Raw genomic sequence first — 22,562 nt, 5'->3', positions numbered from 1 at the left:
TAATGGAGGGGAAAACTTCTACTTCTGAGTAAGGGAGTGCTCAGCCCGCATAAGAGTGGGAGACTCTATCCTTCATTATTTGCAGTTAATTTTGATATGACAATATTGAATTTTCTCTCGCCCATTTTTAAGGTAGTATTTACCATTTTAAAGGCCTCTAGTGCCTCCTGTTGTCTCCTCTACCACAATAGGATGCAATATAGAATTACATCTGCAGAGGCTGAGGACCCACCAATTAAGGAGTGAAAATCTCTGGGTAATCAAGTGTCTTAAAAAGTTAAGAGCAATTAGGAAAGGAGCTCCATTAGTTCCCATGACTGGCTTTTCTTTCATGCCTACTTCTGAGGCCACACCACGGCTGTGCTGCTGCTCTGGGCCAGGAGCACTGCATTCCTAATTAGAATATGTACAATGGCTGACCCCCACCCTTCCCACAGCTGTGCAACCATTATAACTTCAAATAATGTTTTACAGCTGGGGCACAAGGCTGAAATAATACATGTGGTTAGTTACTACTTTATATATGGTATCTTTCAGATCCAGTGTGAGTCTGCTGTTCCTAGGTAGGGCAAATATTGACATACAGTATTTTGTTCCCTTTTAGCTCTTACATTTTCCTTTTTACCAGATGTAGCAAACTTTTCCTAAGCTGTTCTGTCTCTACTGCTATGCATGTTGACACCAATGGACTTGTGAGTGAGTAGGCCTGTCAGCACTGGATATTTTCTCCTCCATTGTCACTAGAATAATGACATATCCTGCTTTATATGGTTTTGTGTCCAACAATTCAGGAATCCTGTGCAGCTCACAATGTCTGGCACCAAGACACTAAACTATAATTCATGCCAAAAAAAAAGGAAATCTCTTCACTTTAGGACAAGAGCATAACATGTATCCATAGTGTTATAAAGTCTATAGCACAAAACTTTGTATTGATTTTGATAAAGTAAACGTTTATTTGGCAGATAAAGGAATAATTATGGCTAAGAAAATAACTTTAAAGACGGGGATAATTTGAGAGATAACCTACTTCACATTGTCCTTTTAAACAAAAGCAAACAAAATCAGCTAATAAATATTTTAAGACTGAGATTTTATTTGCCATTTTAAATATTTTCCTTTAAAAAAATGACCCCAAGAAAAGGAGAAAGGGGAGGCATATACAACTTCAAGAACTAGACATATTAGTAATCGGTTTGAGCTGCATATTTCATATCTGGACCCAAATGTCTTGGAAGTTCTGGTATGTTTTTATATTTGTTTTATTTCTGGCCCTTTTCTAATAAAGAGTCAACCAAGCTAAAGCCAAGCATAAGATGATGTTATACAATACAGAATTGAGAACAGTATTTCTTTGAAACACCATTGTTCAAGATCAAATCTTTCCACTTTGTCAAATTTCCTTCTGGTTCAAAAGGAGATATTTTCCAGAGTAATGAGGTCACTGATTCCAGTTTACCACTCTGGAATATTTAGTTTATTCCTTGAATTTTAGTTCTTTCAGTAATAGCTGATGTTCTCAATAGCTGTTGCTCCTGTGAGAGTTGAGAGTTTAAATGTTCATTAAAAAGTGAGTTACTATTGTTGACAAAATACAGATGGCCGTGCATAAACTAGTGACACCTAGAAATACGTTTCCAGCACAGTACATGGTGATTTGAGCACATAAATGCTCTTGCTGTTATTAACAGTCCTAGGTGTCATTTACCATTTTTTCCTGTTGTAATTCCATTCTCTTTTAAGTATGCCACATTAGATTAAAATTTATTTTTAAATTAAGTGACCTTACTTCTTCTTGCAATATCTAACATTATTGCTTCTCTTACCACTACAACTTTTTTAATAGATAATATTGTAAAAAGTTGGATGCACAAAATAATATGAGAGGCTATAATTTGTCTCTTATCAAGGCTTTGATTCAGCAAGCCAGGCACTTGAGCATGAGTCTAATTTTAGGACACAGTTTGTCCCACTGGCTTCAAGTGAGCCACCTACTTAAATATCTTGCTGAGCTGAGGCCTGATAGACTAACCCTTACGCACATTTGCATAATTACAAACATCACATTTGAGGTTTACATATTGTGGGGAAAAAAGCCCAATGCTTAATTTTTTGGACTGTTACAAAACTGTGAAACAAACTGAAAAGAAACTATCATAAGTTCATATGTAGATACAAATTATTAAATTACAAGATAACAAAGCTAGCCAACAAAAGATTTAAGTACTACTTGAAATAACTACTGCAGGGTGGATGGATAATAGAAAAAGCAATAGCTATATTCATCCATTTTGGGGTTTTTTTACGCAGCCTTAGATTTTTCTGTCCCTTTCTATTATCCCCTGCTCCCTTCCTCCTGCTCCCAGTCTGTTTGGGGACGCTTTGTCAATGTTTACTGGCTTCCTGATTTGCACCCTTCTACTTTTTTTTCCCTCCACTCCTCATTTCTTTTGCTCTTGCCTTCTCCCTGATATCTCCTTTTTACTGCATCTTCTGTTTTACTTTTCCCCCTTTGCTAGCTGTGGGAGAACTATCTTTTTTGCTGATCTTTTGCAAATTATAGTGATATTTCCGATGTGGGTGGGTGGGTGTGTGAGAAAGAAAGAGAAAAGATACCATGAGGCAGCCAGCAAAAGTCAGAACTGGAGGAGATGGAGACCTGAGGGACTAAGAGACTCTGTCTTATTGAACTTGGAGTAGAGGGAGGCCACCTGGGGCAGAACCAGCAATTGAGAATATTAAGGAAATAAAATAATTGTGGAAAGTTAGTGCTGGAATTGTGAATGAGCCTGAGACTTCTGGCCATGGCCCAGGAACTGGGAGTGGTGGCTGCTTGGGCTGAATCAAACATGCAGTCACTCAAAATCTGAACAAATTAGGGAATATCATACTTGGAGAGTTCTATTACAGATTGCGATACTTTTTTTAAAGTCAGAGTATATGATTTTAAATATTAAAACTCTCAGGTCTATTTGCTAGAGCAGTTTCAACGTCTAGTTTGTATGATCAAACATCCCACAGCAACAAAACAATCCATAAAGAATAACTCCTACACTTTCTGACCTTTCAAATCCAACAAGGCTTTCAGCCTAGATGCACTAAGCACAGATTGGGTCAGCACCATTAAAATAGACATAGCTTTGAGCTTAACGTTCATACTTCTCCCCAGTTTTTCATGTAAAAGACTTTATGATGATCTCTTTCTGAGTAGATATTGTCTGCTCCTGATGTGCACAATCCTTAAACTCATGTTAAAATGTAAAGTGCAAAACATTATTTCAAATGTCATTTTTAGCATAATCGTCTAAAAAACTCAAATGTATAGCATCAAGAGACTTTAATGTTCTATCTTTTAGCCTGTGGTTTTTGTGTTGTCTTTGAGGGGTCTTACAAAGTTCACAGAGAAAGTACACTGTAATAAATAAAAATATCTTCTATCGTTTATATTGCACATTTCATCCCAAAGAATCCAAAAGTACTTACAAACTATCTAATGCATTTTTCATTATATTCATGCTTAACGCATGGATATTTCTCTGGTAAGTTTTAAATGACAACTTTTTGAACTGTTTAGAGATTTGGGGCCAGACCCTCAGCTGGAGTAAACTGTCATAGCTCCATTTAGTCACATCAGGATTTGGCTATTGTATGTTAGAAGTAGGCCTGGTAAAGATGGATTAGTAGGTAGAATGAAAGTGAGGTGGTCAAATGTGGATGATAAATGCACTTTTCGCTACCAAATATGTGAAATGTATGTCTCGGTGTGGGTGTGTATATAATACACACGCACCATATAAATATACATTGGTCCCATTGACTATCTGCTAATCATACACCTGTGAGAAACTAAAGATGACTGGTGGAATGTTGGTACAACTTGTATTTCATGTTTTGTTAGGACAAAAGTATCTTTAACCCAACCTTGTATGGCACATTTGATAAATAGCTCCAGTGAGATTTTTTTCAAAGTGCTCAGTGGTGGATTATCTCTTCTTCCATTGAAGTCAATGGTAATCTTCAGTTGGAGCAAAGTTAGGGTAGTGCTCAGAGTTTTTGAAAATTCCACCCCTTTGTTCTATAGCCACGTGATGTCAATAGATGTCTATTCACATAACCAATGAATGGCATCAGTGTCTGACGATTGAGTCTGGGTGGATTGGATGGATTTGAGTAAGGTTGGAGTGGAGATAAGCTAGTGGGTGCATGGGATATTTCTGTCTTTGCTTGCTTAAAAAAAATCAAGTTAAAAAGGAGATTCAAGAAAATCTCCTTTAACCATAATAAAATAGAGAGTTTTTTTAATCCAAACATCCATCTATGCTATAGAAAACAAGATCAATAGGAAAAGGAAAACAGTTCCTGAAGAGGTGGTACAGATCATATAGTCCATTTCTGGAGGTTACACATTTCTTACTAGACCACCACATAAAGAATACAATTTGAAATGCCTGGAGGGGCCCACCAGATACTAACTTATGAATTATTGACTGTGGGTAGGAATAGGTTGAAAGTATTTCCTGCTGTGAATGATGCTGGGTAACTTTCTTTTTGCTGTACTGTACAAAGCAACAGCAGGATTTATGCAGTCATTCATAGACAGCAGATTTTCCCAGACATTTCAGAGACTCTATCAAATGAAAAGTACTCTTCAGTAGGGCTTCAGCTTCTGTTTTAATTGGACAGACAACAATATTTCAAATGTGAATGTAAGAAGTTTCTTATTTACTCTCTGATGGAAGTGAAGATATCATGGAATACAGTGAAGAATTTTTTGCTTATTCTCCACTCTTGTGGGGGTAGATAGCTTCTGGAGCTATGCTTAATCACAGGCTCATTTTTAGGCAGTGTGGTCCTAGACTGGGAGTTAGGAGGCCTGGGTTCTGTTCCTGCTATGGCCACTGTCACTGTGTGACCTTAGGCAAGTCACTTAATTTCTGCATGCCTCTGTTCTTTGTCTTGTCTATTTAAATTGTAAACTGTTTGGGAGCAGGGAATGCCTCTTGCTAAGTATATACAGGACATACATGTGCTGATGTCAGTTGGAGCATGTAGGTGCTACTGTAATATAAATAACAGTCATGAAGAGTTTTAGTCCCAGCTTGTAGTCAGGAGCACTGAAGTGTGTATGGGTTGGGGAGGAATGTTCTTTTTCATTACAATATTGCTGAACTCCTCAGTGATTCGTATTTAGTAAAATGGATTCTTTAAATTAACTTTTTTTGGAGAATGAAGTTATTACCGTTGATTAATTACGAACTACTCTAGCCATGCATTCTTTGTCTCCTGTGTATTCAGTTTTATAAAACTTGCAAAATCTTTCTCTAGAAAGAAGCTAGAGTATAGTCCCAAGCCATATGCTTTGTGTCTATCTCTATTTGTTGACATGATTATTCCGCACAAGTGCGAATGGGTCCAGAACATTCGGTGTGCTAGTTTTTACCAGATACCTTTCATACGTGTTGGTCCATTGTCTCTGAAGACATAAAATTATTCCATGCTGTCTAAATGATGTTGACTCTGAGAAAGATTGTGGCCATACAGGGTCATGGGGTAATCTTACTCTGTTGTGTGGCCTCCCAACACCTACACGGCAGATGCAGGAGAGAGTGGGGAAGCATGGGGTAGGCACACAATGCTTGCTCTGCCCCTGAGCAGTGCTACAGACCGCTGAGGAGTGGACAAAGACTTGGCTCCACGGCCCCAATAACATACTGGCAATACAGCGGAACCAATGTGAGTTTTTGTAATCTTCTGTCTGGTAAGGGCAAGAAGCTGGTTACTTCCCAATGGGAGCAAGAAGTGGACGGGGGGAGGGAAGAATTTTTGAATCACAGTTCCTTCTCTGGGCTCCTCCTATGGTAACGCTGCTATAAGCTGCTTCTTGCACAGAGCTGTGCCTAAGGGCACAATCTAGACCTCTGAGATCTCATTGCCATAATCCTATAAGTCAGGGGTCGGCAACCTTTCAGAAGTGGTGTGCCGAGTCTTCATTTATTCACTCTAATTTAAGGTTTCGCGTGCCAGTAATATATTTTAACATTTTTAGAAGGTCTCTGTCTATAAGTCTATAATATATAACTAAACTATTGTTGTATGTAAAGTAAATAAGTTTTTTAAAATGTTTAAGAAGATTCATTTAAAACTAAATTAAAATGCAGAGCCCCCTGGACCAGTGGCCAGGACCCGGGCAGTGTGAGTGCCACTGAAAATCAGCTCACATGCTGCCTTCGGCACCCGTGCGATAGGTTGCCTACCCCTGCTATAAGTAGTAGTCCAGTATGCCTTATTTATAGGAGCTTTTATATCCTTCAGTTCGATTATGGGCAAGAATAAGTATGGGCCATTTGCTTAATAAGCAGTGAGAAATGTGGTGATGCAGCACTTCAACTAAGACATCTCTGTATTTGAAACACTAATACATGTAAACTGGTAAATGATTTAGTTTTGATATCCAGTACAATCATTTGCAAGGGAATGAATTCCATAAGCAATCAATTCCTGATAGGAGAAAGGGGATTTGGTGGTCTAAAAGACAGGTTTTTCCAAGTAGAGTAATAGATTGAGAGTTTAAGGCCAGAAGAGATCATTGGATCATCTAGTCTAACCTCCGGAATATCACAGGCCATCAAATTTAACCCAGTTAGCTTTGCCTTGAGCCCAATAACTTTTGTGTTTTTGCTAAAGCATATCTCAAGAAAAGCATTCAGTCTTGATCTGAAGATATCACTTCTCTTGGCAGTTTGTACGGCTGGTTAATCACCCTTACTGTTACAATATTCTGTGCCCTCTCCAGTTTTTCAACATTCTTTATGAAATGTTGATACCAGAACTATACCCAGTTTTCCAATAGGGGTCTCACCAATGGTGTATACAGAGGTAAAATCACCTATTCCTACTCATCTGTTTATACATCCAAAGATCACATTAAGACTTTTAGCCACAACAGCCTCCTGGGAGCTTGTTGAGTTGCTTGTCCTCTATGATCCCTAAATTCTTTAGAGTCCCTGCTTTTCAGGATACAATCCTCATTCTGAAGTATGGCCTACATTCTTTGTTTCTGTGTCTGACTGCATTCAGACACATTTTGTGTGGCTCCGACTTAGCAAGTGATCCAAATTGCTCTAAATAACAGCCCTGTCCTCATCATTATTTACCACTTTGCAAAATTTTCTGTCATCTACACATTTGATATTTGCTTCCGAATCATTGATGAAAATGTTGAATGGCATCGGCCCTAGTACCAATTCCTTGTGGGAGCCCCCCTAAGAAACACCCTCATTTGATGTGATTCCCCAAAATATATTAACCCACAAACCATTTTCAAATAGTCTTCCTATCTAAATGATAGGAAGTTCGTAGACCCTTTCACTGTCTTCCAGAAACAGTTCCATCAGCATATTCTACCTCAGAACTTCATTAACTATATTTAAAGAAAATCACTGCAAAGTATGAAAATTGTAGATTGGTTAGACAGAGGCCCTATTAGAGCCTTCAGTGGTCTTAAAGACTGACTTGTTTTTTACTTAGTTCAAGAAGTATATAAATATTTTATCCATTTAAAAATGTAAATGTACTGACATGTAGAGTACTATGCTAAGCCCATAATTCAATTTTGGCATAATGCTCATTTTGGTCATTAATTCAGTCACAAAAAGAAAACAGAAGCAACTGTCATCAGTCTATCAATCTGCATCATTCTAAGCAGAGGAAGAAAGTCATTGATACTCTTAGCACTATTTCTAAGAAGTTAGACTTTTCTTGACTTCATGGATTAGTGTGGTTTGAGATTTGTTTGCTCTTAAACTTGGAAATAATAGTGCTTCACATTTTCTAAATACAGGAAGAAAGAAATGCTTCCCAAAAGCCATAATGACAGCTAAAAAAATAATACTCATTGACCTGGAAATGCAAATCAACACCTTATGTAGAAGCCTGGATCAATGCTCTGTTGCTTCTTGCCAAATAGGAAAAGGCTTATTTTACTAGGCAGAGAAAAATGAAGTGCTGAGATTTGTCTCTTGATTAGTTATCTAGTCACTACCAATAGGCTGCAATAAAGTGCCTTAGCACACTTTTGGCAACATGGGACTAATCCATCAATTGTCATAAATAGTGGAAAGTCTCTGCCCAAAGCTACAGAGAATAGAGCTGGGTGACATTTTTCATCTGAAACTTTTATCAGGTGAAAAATGCAGACCCAGGTTTGCCAAGGCACTTTTTGAATTCATGTAATTATTTGTGAATTCTTTGTCAGAAAAACGATTCTGAAAAAAATCTAGATGTTTTGTTCCAACATTTTGAAACAAAACATTGTGATTTTTCCAATTCAAAATGACATTTAATTTTTAATTTTACTTAAATTTTATTTAAAAGTCTCCTGAAAAGTAAATGGAATGTTTTATTTCTGATTGAATGAAACATTTTCACCCCCCAAACATTTTTTATTTTTATTTTTGCAAACCAAAAAGTAAAAATAAATTTTTATTTTGGGTCAGCTCAGAATGAATTCCCCACCACACACACACACACTTTTTTGTTGTTTATTCACACAGCTCTAGTAGAGAAGCTGCAGAGCTGCCCAGTGGCAGCTCCTGCAGCCCCTGGCTTCAATAGCCAATGTGGGTCCTTACCCAGCCCACAACTCAATGACAAATCACAGGCATAAAATCATAGAACCATAGAACTGAAGTGACCTCGAGAGGTCATCTAGTCCAGTCCCCTGCACTTGTGGCAGAACTAAGTATTTTCTAGACCATTCCTGACAGGTGTTTGTCTAACCTGCTCTTAAATATCTCCTATGATGGAGACTTTACAACCTCCCTAGGCAATTTATTCCAGTGCTTACCCACCCTGATAGGAAGTTTTTCCTAATGTCCAACCTAAACCTCCCTTGCTGCAATTTAAGCCCATTGCTTCTTGTCCAATCCTCAAAGGTTAAGAAAAAAAAATTCTTCCTCTTTCTTGTAACAACCTTTTACATACTTGAAAACATGTCCACTCTCAGTCTTCTCTTTTCCAGACTGAAAAAATTGGGTTTGTTTAATCTTCGCTCATAGGTCATGTTTTCTAGACCTTTAATCATTTTTGTTGCTCTTCTCTGGACTCTCTCCAATTTGTCCACATCTTTCCTGAAATGCGGTGCCCAGAACTGGACACAATACTCCAGTTGAGGCCTAATCAGAGTGGAGTAGAGCAGAAGAAGTACTTCTCATGTCTTGCTTACAACACTCCTGCTAATACATCCCAGAATGAGGTTTGCTTTTTTTTGCAACAGAGTTACACTGTTATATTTAGCTTGTGGTCCACTATGACCCCTAGATCCTTTTCCACAGTACTCCTTCCTAGGCAGTCATTTCCCATTTTGTATGTGTGTAATTGATTGTTCCTTCCTTAAATGGAGTACTTTGCATTTGTCCATTGAATTTCATCCCATTTACTTCAGACTATTTCTCCAGTTTGTCCAGATCATTTTGAATTTTAATCCTATCCTCCAAAGCACTTGCAACCCCTCCCAGCTTGATATCATCCACAAACTTTATAAATTACTCTGTATGCCATTATCTAAATCATTGATGAAGATATTGAACACAACCAGACCCAGAACTGATCCCTGCAGGACCCCACTTATTATACCCTTCCAGCATGACAGTGAACCACTGATAACTACTCTCTCAGAACAGTTTTCCAACCAGTTTTGCACCCACCTTATAGTAGCTCCATCTAGGTTGCATTTCCATAGTTTTGTTTATGAGAAGGTCATGTGAGACAGTATCAAAAGCTTTACTAAAGTCAAGATATATCATGTCTACTGCTTCTCCCCTATCCACAAGGCTTGCTACCCTGTCAAAGAAAGATATCAGGTTGGTTTGACACAATTTGTTTTTGACAAATCCATGCTATCTGTTACTTATCACCTTATTATCTTCTAGATGTTTGCAAATTGATTGCTTAATTATTTGCTGCATTATCTTTCTGGGTACAGAAGTTAACCTGACTGGTCTGTAATTCCCTGGGTTGTCCTTATTTCCCTTTTTAAAACAGTTAACGAATTGACACACATTTATACTTGTTACCTTGGAAAACTAAACTAGCTACTTTTTATTGCACAAAATTGGCCTGTTTATATAAGCTGAGTTGGATTTGAAAATGGTACTTGGCTAAAAATCTCCCAAAAAACATTTCCTAATGGTTATATATGATAAGAATGAGCAGCCCAAGGATTTGACAGTCCTGGCATGTGAAAGATGGAATTCCTGAATGTAAATAAAACAGATTAAACCATTCTTTAAAGGGCCTTGGCTAGAAAGATGGATGTACTTAAGCCAATATATTTCAGACCTCCTTCAACTGGCTGGGAATAACGCCGAGAATTCTTTGCTTAGTAGGAAATCTTCTGGTTTTTATTTATGTGTGTGTGTGTGTGTGTGTGTGTGTGTGTGTAGTTTTTAAAAAAAAACATTTTCCAGTCATATTCACCTTGCAGAAATAAATATTAAACCATATGGAGAAGACTTTATATTTTCATAAGTGTAGTATGATTCAAGATGAATTAACCGTGACCTCATTTAATGATCACAAAACAGCAAATTTCTTAAGTATCTATGAAAAACATTTAAAAAGAAATTAAATTAGTCCAATTATTGTCCAATATCTTCTACACAGAACATCAAAAATAATGTGCTTTTGGTAGAATTTCTACAGTGGATTTTGTAATCTTTTATTTGAAGTTAGAGATGTCATAAGTAAGGATGAAGAATGTTTATATTCCTAAATTGCATAGATTATTGGCTGTGCTAGTGTAGTAGCACAATAGAGCCTTTGTTATGCTCCGAGTAGAGCTATTTATACATTGTGACTTACTGTGTCCAAAGACTGCTTCCTGCTTCTGGTTTTTTTAAAAAAACGAGTCCCTCCAAATAAAATAAAAGTAGTAAGCCCTAACATTACTCATACCCGGGCGATTGAAATGAAAAGTAAAAGTTTTTTTGTATTACTTGCATAGTGTGTTGTTCAGCTTAGTTCACTTAAATGCAGCCCAAGATGAATCTCAGTGAAAATGATGCCTTTCTTGTCTCCCCACCTTAGTGTGGTAGGCTTCGTGGATCCCATTCTCAAGTGCCTGTCTCTCCCCATGCAATATATCGGGAGCCTAGGCACCTAATTCAGACTTTGTGGATTTCAGTGAATTTTCTAAGTGCCTAAAAGCTAGATGTCCCCCTAAGTCCCTTTGTGGATCCAGGCCTAAGCTTCTTGGGGAAAAAACCAATCCTTTTATTTTGCGTTTGTAAAGCAAAATGGAGTCCTTGTCCATGACTGGGACACCTAAGCACTCCTGTAATGTAAATAATGTGTGACTTTCTGCAAACATTGTCTCACCCCCGCATCCTAGCTAAGGGCTGGTTCAGTTTTAGGTGCATGTTAAAGCAGCTGCAGGGCTCCTCTAACTTGTGACATGAATAATAGCTCCCTAGAGTCTGTTCTGCCAGCCTGGGGTGCCATACTCACTGCCATCCCTGGCACCTCCCTCCCTGCCACTCCCAGGGAAACCTGTATGCTAGGGAAATGGAGATCAAGAGCAAATGGCACAGAGCTGGCTATGCCATCCAGGGTTTCCTCTCCACAAGGGGAATTTCCAGATGTCAGCACAATGAGGATGGAGCAGAGGCCAGGTTCAGGCTGTTTATTTATCATGCTTCCTCCACAATATTTTTAACAGGTGTAGTCAAACTTCAAATACCTGCAAGTTTAATCCAACTCCACTATCTTTGCTATAACTACAATATGGTTGTTGTCCTTTCTGTGGTAGCCTGCAGGGCCAGTGGTGGATCTGTTTAGTAAATAGTTTTACTTTTTTATGTTTTAAGCAATTTGTATTGAATTTCCCATACATAACTCAGCCAAAGAAAAGAGTAAGGTATGAAATTATTAGATCGGTCATCAGCTTTTCCCATTCTGTGTGTGTATATCACCTTACTTATCTTTACAGTGTGTGAGGGTAATTTTTAACACAAAATTGGAAGGTAAGAGACAGCAAATCCCAGTGATGATTGAGCCTGGAGATATTCTAAACAAAAAGAACTTGCAACCACCTTTGTAGCTGTTTCCATCACTCCACACTAATTCAACAGACTTTCTAGATTACAGAGTGATGGTTGGGGTTATTGTGTGGGCTGGGTGTAGTCTTGTTTGGGTGGTTGTATTGATTTGTGTCTAGGGTGGGTTGTGCTGGGAGATTTGTGTTGATTTGTGTGGCTGGCAGTTGGGTGCATGGGTGTCAGTTGGGCCAAGTAATCCACCATCCGTGTAGTCTCCTTCATATTACCAATGAAATTGTTGCATGCAAATTAGCTTTAGAGTAAGGGCGATGATTTGATGAGTTACCTCTCTCTTGGCATGGCCTTACTATATCTGTACATCATACAGGTATAATTCATAAACACAAAATGGCTGAGAACTTAAAAATTGGACAGTAACAGCCTGCGAAACTACCGGATGATTCATCTTTGTAATTTTCTAAACAAAACCATGATTTTAGCTGTTTTCAGAGCTTCATACTGACTCAAAAGACATTTTAGGCTTCAGAGTGACACACAGTGACATTCCTGGAATCATATTATATAGACTCTATTATCTTAATGACAATTTCTAAAAGTTTTCACTAAAATACTTTTTAATAGTGAAGCATATATAAATATGGATTTAACAATGTTTTATTCAGAGATGTTAATATTAGGGCTGTTGATTAATTGCAGTTAACTCATGTGATTAACTAAAAATAATTAATTGTGATTAAAAAAATTAATCGTGATTAATCAGTTTTAATTGCACTGTTAAACAATAGAATACCAACTGAAATTTATTAAATATTTTGGAAGTTTTTCTACATTTTCATATATATTGTATTCTGTGATGTAGTTGAAATCAAAGTTTATATTTTTTATTATAAATATTTGCACTGTAAAAACGATAAACAAAAGAAATAGTATTTTTCAATTCACGTCATACAAGTACTGTAGTGCAATCTCTTTGTCATGAAAGTGCAATTTACAAACAAGTTCATCTACATTTACAGGAGATAATGCTGATCTCTTCTTATTTACAGTATCACCAGAATGTGAGAACAGACATTTGCATGGTACTTTTGTAGCTGGCATTGCAGGGTATTTACATGCAAGATATGCTAAACATTCATATGTTTCTTCATTCTTCAGCCACCATTCCAGAGGACATGCTTCCATACTGATGACACTCAGTAAAAAATAATGTGTTAATTAAATTTGTGTCTGAACTCCTTGGGAGAGAATTGAATGTCCCCTGCTCTGTTTTACCCATATTCTGCCATATATTTCATGTTATAGCAATCTCGGATGATGACCCAGCACATGTTTTTCATTTTAAGAACACTTTCACTGCAGATTTGACAAAACACAAAGAAGGTACCAATGTGAGATTTCTAAAGATAGCTACAGCACTCGACTCAAGGTTTAAGAATCTGAAGTGCCTTCCAAAATCTGAGAGGGACGAGGTGTGGAGCATGCTTTCAGAAGTCTTAAAAGAGCAACACTCTGATACGGAAACTACAGAACCTGAACCACCAAAAAAGAAAATCAACCATCTGCTGGTGGCATCTGACTCAGGTAATGAAAATGAACATGTGCCAGTCCACGCTGCTTTGAATGGTTATCGAGCAGAACCCGACAGCAGCATGGACGCATGTCCTCTGGAATTGTGGTTGAAACATGAAGAGACATATGAATCTTTAGTGTATCTAGCATGTAAATATCTTGCGATGCTGGCTACAATAGTGCCATGAGAACTTTCAGGTGACATTTTAAACAAGAAGCGAGCAGCATTAACTCCTGCAAATGTAAACAAACTTGTTTGTCTGAGCGATTGGCTGAACAAGAAGTAGGACTGAGTGAACTTGCAGGCTCTAAAATTTTACATTGTTTTATTTTGAATGCAGTTTTTTTGTACATAATTCTACATTCGTAAGTTCAGCTTTCATGATATATATTGCACTACAGTACTTGCATTAGGTGAAGTGAAATATACTGTTGTTTTTTTCACAGTGCAAGTACTTGTAATAAAAAATAAATATAAAGTGAGCACTGTACACTTTATTCTGTCCTGTGGCACCTTAAAGACTAACAGATGTATTGGAGCATAAGCTTTCATGGGTGAATACCCACTTTGTCAGGACTCATTGTTGCTTTTTACAGATCCAGACTAACACGGCTATCCCTCTGATACTTTATTCTGTGTTGTAATTTAAATCAATATATTTGAAAATGTAGAAAACATCAAAAATAATTAAATGGTATTCTATTATAGTTTAACAGTGCATTTAATCACTATTACTTTTTTTAATCACACGATTAATCACAATTAATTGCTTGACAGCCCTAGTTAGTATCTTTTCACCTTTTTTAGGAGCTAAATAACAAATGTGCACACCTATAATTCATGTGAATGGTAAAGTTTCAAATTGTCTAAGATTCTGTGGTTCCTAGCAGGTTAAACTGAAAATATCTGAATAAACTCTTGTGGCTGTTCCAGGAGCCTTTAGAAGCAATTCAGTGTATTATACCTGTAAATGGTATTTCTGTGCTCAAACAGTCTGCCTCATACTGTATACAATGTGCATTTTTTTAAATATGTGGGAAAGGCATTGAACTTTGATTTAGGGGAATCTTAGTGCTTCCTAGATCAATAGGGCCAGGTTCTGAAGACCTAAATCAGATTGTACTCAGTCCTGAGGCAAACTCCCATTAATATTAATTGGAGTTTAGCTGAAGTAAGGATGGAGTAATAAAAACTGAATAATCCTGACCTCAGGATTTGGTGCATAGACATTAGATTTATTAGAGTCCTACTAAATCATCTTGCCCATGCTTCTGCCAGTGCAGAATTGTTTCCTTCAGCATAATCTTGAGTGTTTCATTCAGTCCAGTTTTTAAGTGACTCAGGTGATGCAGCTTCCATTACTTTATTTGGCTGATTATTGCACAGTCTAATATAATGGTTTTTAAACTGCTTTATTCTCACAGACCACTTCTCAAACCCAGCATTTCCCCCAGGCATATGAGAAAGGTTAGGGTAAATTTAAAGGAAGTACAAGGAAGGGGTGGCATGGAATCCTCTCCCTCACTCAATTTTTCATTAATATAACTTTTCCCCTCTGTTTTACATTTCCAAAGTCTGCCCCTGCACTCTTGCCAGTGATGTTTTGAACACACTACTACAGCTGGTCATATACTTCCTGAGAATCATATTTATTGTGAATTTTGCCCCTTTTTTTCCTGCCTATGAATCATTCAGGAACAGACTTTGATGTTTATTCCTCTGTTCAATGTTATATTGAACAATATTTATTTCTCTCAGTATTTTTATTAAGCTGTTCACTTTGACCATTGCTCTCCATTATTTGAACTGCATGGATGCTAACCTAAGTCGTATGGTATTATTCTTGTTCCCTGATTGGATGGATGAAACTTTTTAAAGAGGAGAATGAGTATTGTTGTTTATATGTGAATATGCACGTGTGTAGGAAGAAAGTCATTCTTCAAGCTTCCATGTGAACATAAACCTTTTTTGAGTGAAATAACAAGGAACCATAAACATAAACATAACCAAAGCAAAAGGCCATTCAGAATGTTTCCGAGCACTGTTTTATGGTATTCTACCACCTGCACAGATTGCACTGGCTTTAAATAATTGCAATACACAAAAGAAGGTTAAGTTACTTAGTGGTGTAGCTGAAATTTCATGCTAAGGTCTCAATGTCAGTTTTCCGTAACACAGTAGCTTTGGCCCTTTCTAGAGATGTAGAACTTCGACATCAGGCAATAATCTTCCTTGTAAGAAACCCCTATTTCTGAATTACTTTTTTAAATGTTCTTTAATAACTGATAATTTGAAGAAAGTACTGTAATTTGATTGGATGTTAAACACTTACAATGGATGATATCTGTGTTGAGACAATTATATCGACCAGTGCTTGTAAAGCACTTCCGATCAGGCCTCAGATGGAAATGAGATCATAACGTCTTGGCAGATATGTACAAATACTAGAGCATGGATGACTTACTTGTTGGAATTAATTTATCAATTAATTTTCTTGGATGTAATTATACAGGAACAGAATGTAATTTCTACATATGTGTCCTTTATAGGCAAGTATTCATCAAATAGTTAATATTGTCAGATGAGAGATTTCTGTTTTCAATGAGTTATTGGCATCTCAGCCCTGTTTACATTGATCTATAGTTGGGGAAAATTATTATCACAGAAGTCTATTCTCCCCTACATTTGTACTTACTACTCCTTTTAGTGAGATGTACATGTCTGCTACTGTATTTCAGTTAGTGCCTAGTGATCTCAGCAGTATCAGAGTTCCATTGTGTTTGGTGCTATACATATGTGTAATGATAAATGCTCCCGGCCCCAAAGAGTTTGTAGTCTAAGTAAGCTCAAACACTTCCCAAATTGAAATAAAGACATGAACTGAAAAACATTTTGTAGCCGGTAAGTTTCCTTCTGTTTGCAAAGTGGACATGGAAATGAACTGCCTTCTTGTTGTTTATATTCATATGTAAGTGTTGTAACTGTTGAGGTAATTGGGCCTACAAATTTACCCTAATTGTGAGCTCAACTGTAAAAAGTGAGTGAAAGTTTTTTTTATAAAGTATTACAATCATCTATAAAAACAAATATTGGTGGGAGAAGGTGAAAAAGCAAGACAAACTGAATTAGTCCAAGTAGAATGGCCTATTGATATAATTCAAGGACTGTGTTACAATTCTGCCTGGTTAACAGAAATTAGGCCTTATTGGTGAACAAGATAATGAGAGGATGGGCTATTCTACCCATCTCTCCTGGCTACTGAAATGCTGGCTGACTGAAAGACCAGAGAAGGGGAAGGAGCAAGCTTCACCATTATGGCTGCCACCATCACCATTTCCTGGGCTCCTGGACTTTCTGTAGGCTAACCCTGAGAGATGTCCTGACTAGACTGGGCCAGAGACAGGGAGCCAAGTGACATCGCCTTCTCCACCAGCTCTGGTTAAATCTCAAATCCCACCTGGGATGTGAGACTTTGACACACACAACCCTCTCCTTGGTGTGTTCTTTTCCTTCCCTACCTTTCCCCCACCCCCCACTTCCTATCCCTCTCCTTTTTCCTGCTGTCTAACAAGAGTCTGGCTTAGCTGGCCCAAGCTGTATATTTTGCAACACTGCTGTAACCAGAAAGAGGCAGCTAAAAGCAATGATCTGAAAATCCTGATGGTGGTGCAAGTTTGCCAGGTCTCTGAGTGGCTGATAAGACTGTGCATGGTGCTGTGCTTTACCAGTAGTGAGTCTGAAAAACAAGCCCAGAGACAAAAGCTGCATTTTTCTTTGTTCGCTATGCTTTCCTCTTCCCTTTTGTGTGTGTTCATCTTGTTTTGTCATCTTAAGACATGGTGTTGGACTTTAAGCAACACTAATGACTTCAGCCTGTTTGAACCAACTTTTTCTCTTTTTCCCAAAAGGACAGTTATTACCATCTTTAATCAGGGGCGGCTCCAGGCCTCAGCACGCCAAGTGCGTCCTTGGGGCGGCATGCCGCGGGGGACGCTCTGCCGGTCGCCGGGAGGGCGGCAGGCAGGGCTCCGGTGGACCTTCCGCAGGAACGTCTGCGGGAGGCCCACCGGAGCCGTGGGACCAGTGACCGACAGAGCGCCCCCAGCAGCATGCCGCTGTGCTTGGGGCAGTGAAATGTCTAGAGCCATCCCTGTCTTTAATACAGTCTAAGAGACTGTCAAATAAGGTATTTTTTCCTTCTAAAGACTTTTTCCAGCTAAAGGAACATGAGATATGGTGAATGTGAAAGCTTTACTTAGTATTTTACATTAAAACACTTTAACATCCCCACACCCCTTCTTTTCTGTATCTTTAATAACAGGTTAAAAGGATTTTCAGTGGTATGTTTGCCATGATACTAAGCAGCCTGATGTCTCTGTATACCAAACCTTGCTTAAAACTTTTTAATGTTGGACAGTGACTGGCTTATGTTCACACTTTTGACTCTGTGGGCTCATATATTCCATCTAAATTAATACAACACAACAAAACTACTGTAAGCCCAAAAGATCATGATGTTGCCCACTCTACCATATCAATACAAAAGACCTAGGTATGGGTACAAACTAAAAACCTGGATCCAAATTATAGGCACTTTGTTGCAGTGCCTGACAGGGCCTGAGTCTCCCCTCCCTTTATAGTCATTTATAAGTGTGCAAGGCAGGTGTAATATGAAATATCAAAAGATTAGCATTTTACACGCACTTGGCACAGAACTAAATGAATACACAGCATGCGCGATAGAGGAAAGAATCTCTCTATATATGTATCTCTATAATTAAACAAACTGTGACTCCAAATGCCCTAACCTTACTTTCATATATTTTTGGAATGATTGAATATATGGCTAGCTGGTACTTTGCATTTGACATGCAGTCTGCTCCAGTTTGTAATCTCATTCATATGCTCTCTTTCAAAGTAGACAAGGGAACAGACAATACTTCTGTAAAACTAGAGATTTCCCAACACCTTCATAAATGGTCAGCTGTTCTAAGGACAAGAAATGAAGTAAAAATGGGATATTCTCCAAGAAAGAATGGAGACGCAAACAGAACCTGGAAAAGAGAGAACACAGGAAAAAAAGATACAATACAGAAAGCAAATCATACAAAAAAAGTACACCCTCCCTTTAAAGATGGATATTACCAAACCCCTTGCTACCAAAACAAGGATCTTCAATTGATCAGAAAGACAGAGGGTTCCAGACTTTGGTCATCTGAACAAAAGCTCCCAATAGTGCAAAGTCTGCCTGGAGAAGGGTTGCAGTGACATCAAGTGCCCGTAATTCCTCTCCACAAGGGGGTTATAAAAGTTGCTGCGGCCATCCCCAAAAGAGCCTAGCACTAACTAGGTAAATATTGTGGTCAGCACATTGGATTAATTGATTCAGCACATTTTCTGGGCAGACTTTCTGGGCAAACTACACAGACAGGGCACCTATGAAGCCGCACCTAATTTAAATCCCTCTTCCAGAGAGGGAATCCCTGAGAGCAGGCAGCAATGCAGACAAGCTTTACTTTCCTCTGCCCCGCCAATTTCCCTTGTGGTGCCGTGGCATTTGCTAGCTCAAGGAGGTACAACTAGCACCTTCCTGCCCTAGCAGCTGGAATGAATCAAGGCCATTACCTCAAACACTATGAAAACACAAAGGTCGTAGTCACGGGGATGGGAAAGGGATGCCATCAACTGAAATAACTCTAATGTGCAAGACCTTATTGTACAGGGTGAGGCTTTTGTGTGACCTAGCATGCTAACAGCACCTGGTTGATTTTCTTAGTGCACAAGGAGGAAAACTGAAAGGAATTCCTTGATACCAAAAGTTGGAAAATAAAATAAAGAAAAATGTTTTTCATTTGACTAGATAAACATTGGCTGCCACTTTTCTTTTTCTAATATTTTCCTGCTTTTTCCATACACTTCCTGTGAGTAGATTAAACATAAACCAGTACACTTTCATGATTATACATTAGAAGCCCTTTGGGAAAAAATACTTTTCCATAGTGGGGTCTGGGGTGCTGTAAGTTCAGTGTATAGAATCCTGGAAGCGAGCCCATTGCAGAGAAACATACTGCATATAGCCACAGGAATATGTATCATTTGTAGCCATGAGGGTGGCTGCACAAAGACCTTGTATATGAAACGGGTGTGCTTCTGCTATGCTTTACTTCTAGTTATGCATGAACCTGACTGTGTAAGATAGTAGAGAATATGGCACTTAGGGCAAGATCTACACAGGTAGTGATAGCCCTCAACACCTAGCGATAGCACCTCAGCACTTAGCAGGATCAGAACCTTACAAGGGGAAAATGTGGAAGTAATTGTTACCTTGATGTGTTCGCCAGAATGTGCAGAATTTCTTCAGTGTGCCTGGTGTGGAGCATTGAGGCTTTTTCAGCACCCTGTTTAAGACATACATGATATAGCATCTCAGCCCATCTTGACAATAAACAAGATGAAATAATAAATTTACTTTATGACATTCCCTCTGCATCAGAAGGCACAATGAGTGCAAATGCTCAGCTGGAATGAACCACTGCCTTTAACCAAAGCCCAGATATATTATTGATAGCTGCAGTACTCTGTCTCACTATGAAGGATACTGTGCTGTGGACAGGAGCTCTAGAGAACAAACAGGAACCTTTGTTTCCTTCCATTTAGAGACTAGAAAAACAAGGCAAAAAGAGGAATGTTGAAAGAGCTGCCAAAAAGCTGGGATTGCTTTTTTTTCCTGGTTCATTATGACATGATCCCCGAATTGATTTTTGATAGAGTATCTAATATGTTGGAAGAAATCACAGGGCATAGATATAAAGGGCACTTTTTTATTTAGAATGTATGCTGCCTATTGACTTAAGACAGCTGCATAAAGTCTGATCTGCAGATGCTATACCTTTTGCAGCAGTAAACTGAAATTTGATAATTTACTTAACAGTGGAATTAACATCAAGCATGATAAGGCAAAAAAGCTGCTTGACCCCTATTTCATCATATTGACAGCAAAAAATCATGCCAGTGCTACATGGTGGAAGCATACAATGTGCATGAGAATCCAGCTCATTTGACATCATGCATTGTTATTGTTGTCAGTTTAGAGAGCAGGTATCCAATATGGCAGGCTGTGTTAAAGTTTCCAGGAGCATTTGAAGTCTGTGGAAATGTGAATGCTTGTAGTGTCTGCTTTTTACATTGCAGCATTCTGACTCTTTGCAACCTTAAAAACAGATGTCTGAAATAGTTTATTGTGCTTTTCCTCAGATTTTGTATTGCACCAGTATGTGCAGAGCACAAAAGATTACCTCAGCACTATTGTATAAGTCTTTGTCTTTAGTTGTGCTCTTTATGATCTAGTGCACGTAAAACTTTTTATGGGAAACGGGAGGGGACGCTAGCCTAAGTAAAATTAAAAGTATTTCTTTGCGATAGTTTTAGGGTGCTCCTGCTCTGTAAATGGACCCAATCCATAGCAAGAACAGGAAACTTTTGGAAATGACAACACTTATGAGTCAGTTTTTATCAAGAAAACAATATTACACAAGACCACAGCAAATTTGTTGTCTTTGGTCATATTGGTATAAGCATTAATCTTCCATGGGTTAGAGAAGTATCCTCTAGTTTCTTACACGTTTTGAAATTTCAGCAGTAGGCTTGCAGCTGTTTTTATCTTTCAGTTTCCCAGTGTGACTGCATCACATTCTTCTGTGAAAAGAAGCAACAGTTAGCGTTCAAGTACCAGTGTGGCTCAGGGCCAATCAGCACTAAATGTTTTCCAAGGGAAATAACTGGCATATTGTAATTTTGTGTCAAGGCATCTCGATAGTCGTTGAGTGTAATTCAGTCCCATCTTAATGCCTGATGAATCATGCCAGTAGCAAGCCTTCTTCATACTGGAATTATGCTACTCCAATCTGCCTAGTTTATCTACTTTACAATTTGATATAATCAGCTCATTGTTTGTTGGAGATATTGTGATATTAGGAGTAAAATAACAACTAATCAATATATAACCCAAAACTTAAGTCCCTACCTTTTAGGCACTTAAGCCAGGGATTTTCAATGGAATTCAACTGAACCCTTAACACCCAGATTTCTAAAGGTATTTAGGCACCTTAAGATGCAGATAGGTGCATAGGGGATATTTAAAAGCGCCTAGAGATGGGATCTGCAAAGACACTTAGGTGCCTAAATCCTGAGTTTAGACAGCTAGGCCCTTGTTTTGGCTCCACTGAAATCCACAAAACTGCCTAACTGTAGCTGGCTAAACTCACTCAGCATCTACATTTTGCAGACTAAAAGTTCCGTAGGTGTTGATGTTTCTGCCTCTCAGTATGTGCACTGCTGTCTCTTTTTCTAGGCATGCAGATGCCAATATCTGGCCTAAACCTCAGAGTGATTCATGATCCAGGGGAAGAGGAGCATTTGGCCGCCTAAGTCATGTGCAGAACTCTATCTGGTAGGTAAACTCGGAGGCTGCCTATTGCACTGGGTCCCATTCAAAATCCAGCCACAGTAAGAGGAGACTGTGGTGCCCACTGTATAATATTTAGGCCAGTGGTTGGAGCACTCACCTGGAATGTGGGAGAGACGGGTTCATTTCCCCCTTCTCTGCCAGAGGGGAAGAGAGGGTTTGTACAGGGGTCACCCCCATCTCAGGAGAGGGCTCTTATCACTAGGCTATGAGAGATTCTGATGTGGGGGTCCAACAGCTGTTGCAGCGGTTCCACTGTGGATAAATAATGAAAGACTGACAGGAGCAGGGGAACTGGACCCTGGGTCTCCCACCTCCCAGGTGGCAGCCCTAACCATTGGAGTACTGAGTCTCTTGCTGTCTCTGGCCTAGTGGCAGTGGAACAGTCATTGGACCAGAGAGAGAGTGTGAGAATGACTCAATAGTCCAATGGTTAAAGCACTCTCCTGAGAGATTTGAACAGGGGTTTCTT

General features: G+C 38.6%; 1 long non-coding RNA gene across 1 annotated transcript in view; it reads left to right on the top strand.

Annotated features, from left to right (window-relative positions):
- LOC120399643 overlaps window positions 1-22,562 on the top strand; it is a 105,316-nt gene that overhangs the window by 49,078 nt on the left and 33,676 nt on the right. Inside the window, exon 2 of the long non-coding RNA XR_005595268.1 lies at window positions 21,977-22,075. This is a non-coding gene — a long non-coding RNA (uncharacterized LOC120399643). The remainder of the gene's footprint in view (window positions 1-21,976; window positions 22,076-22,562) is intronic.

This window comes from Mauremys reevesii, linkage group 2, assembly GCF_016161935.1.
Source record: "Mauremys reevesii isolate NIE-2019 linkage group 2, ASM1616193v1, whole genome shotgun sequence".
NCBI classification, from domain to species: domain Eukaryota; kingdom Metazoa; phylum Chordata; order Testudines; family Geoemydidae; genus Mauremys; species Mauremys reevesii.
The sequence above is the reverse complement of the archived record's forward strand: the minus strand, read 5'-3'. Positions and strand labels throughout refer to the sequence as shown.